At 38.3% G+C, this 1669-nt stretch overlaps 1 non-coding gene across 1 annotated transcript; it reads left to right on the top strand.

Moving 5' to 3' along the window:
- Positions 1-674: 674 nt before the first annotated feature.
- LOC116752361 lies at positions 675-781 on the top strand. Its single transcript, XR_004349446.1, has one exon. It is a non-coding gene; the product is annotated as a U6 spliceosomal RNA (small nuclear RNA).
- The last annotated feature ends 888 nt before the right edge of the window (positions 782-1669 follow it).

The raw sequence follows: 1669 nt of genomic DNA, 5'->3' as shown, positions 1-1669 counted from the left end.
ATAGCTACAGCAAAACAGTAAATTGAAGAAAAAACCTCCTATCTCCTCTTACTCCTTTCCTGACAACACTCATCTTTTTCACAGTTTTTCCAGGTACCCAGGGCCCAGCTCCAGATGATTCCCATGGGGTCTTTTAGCCCATGTGTTGTATTAACATTTTATTGTTTAAAGCCTTTTCCTTTAGAATCTCTCTCAGTGTAGCCAACAAATATGCAATCATATGTCAGATCTGGCTTTTAACAAGGGCTACCTAAAGATAAACTCATCAAATGTACCCAAACTATTTTGAGGTACAAAGCAGGCCAACGGTGAAAACAATTTACATCGGACTGGCTACTTTGTGATCACCCAATGTACTTGGGTTGGACCACCTTCAAGTTAATACATAGGATGTGGAGAACTTGAGAGAATTGGAAAGAGAGTTGATTACTTGTACAGGGGATTACTGGGAAGGGCAGGGGTGGGGGGCACACAGACAGGTCCCAGATAAAGTTGGGCCTTTATCATTGTTAGAAGGTGAGATTAGGGAATTTGCTAGGTTTGGGTTTGTGATTTGTGAGGTTGGAATCTTTCAAAAGGGCCATGCAGGGGACACGTGTAAACTTTCTTATCACCCTGTCCGGATGTGGAGCTAACAGGAAAGGGGAAACGGAGGCTTAAGAGAAGTCAGTGGTATGCTCGCTTAGGCAGCACATATACGGAAACTGGAACAATACAGAAAAGATTAGCATAGCCCCTGCACAAGCATGACACACAAATTCATGAAGCATTCCATATTTTTGTTTGGGGTTAGCGGATGCAAACTATTATATATAGAATGGATAAACGACAAGGTCCTACTGTACACAGAGAACTATATTCAATTTCCTGTAATAAACCATAATGGAAAAGAATATGAAAAACAATATATATGTATAACTGAATATATATATATATAACTGAATCACTTTGCTGTACAGAAGAAATTAACAAAACATTGTAAGTCAACTGTACTTCAATTAAAAAAAAAAAGTTGGTGGTCCACTATCCAAAAATAGGGTCAAACGCTATTACATTGGCCTTTCCCTGTAATGTGTGACTTCCCAGGGGCTCCTAACTTCAGAAACCAAGGACAGCTTCCTTACAGACTAAAAGAAGATAAAGCAAGGAGTGCTAAGAAACCAGGCTGACTAAACAAATTTGGAGAACAAATATTAAGAATGTTGGGGTCTGCTCCCTGCATTCCTTTTGTACCTATTTCCTGAGCTAAATGTGAGATCACACATAGAGGAGCAGTGGAATGATAGAACCTCATGACCCTCAGATACAGCTTTTCTAAAGGGCTGAAAATTGTACATGGTGTAAAAGGTTCTTTCATTCTTCCAAAACTATGCGCTAGTAGAGTATTAATATTTGTAGGGCAGGAGCAATTATAAAACATTCATGACAGATTTCAAAATCAGGCCTCCATGTATATTCACTCATTCATATATTTTTTCATTCATTCTTTTTCAGTGAAAAAGAACCTATCTATTTAGCAAGCCAGGTATTGATACTTTTCCATGTGCTGGGATACATTGGTAAGCAAGATAAATCACCTGTTCCCATGGAGTTTGTTTTTTGTGGGAGGTGACAGAATTAAAAAACAAAAAACAGAAAACAACAAAAAAAACACAGCTTCATTTCTATT

Source organism: Phocoena sinus, chromosome 3 (genome assembly GCF_008692025.1).
Source record: "Phocoena sinus isolate mPhoSin1 chromosome 3, mPhoSin1.pri, whole genome shotgun sequence".
NCBI lineage: Eukaryota > Metazoa > Chordata > Mammalia > Artiodactyla > Phocoenidae > Phocoena > Phocoena sinus.
The sequence above is the reverse complement of the archived record's forward strand: the minus strand, read 5'-3'. Positions and strand labels throughout refer to the sequence as shown.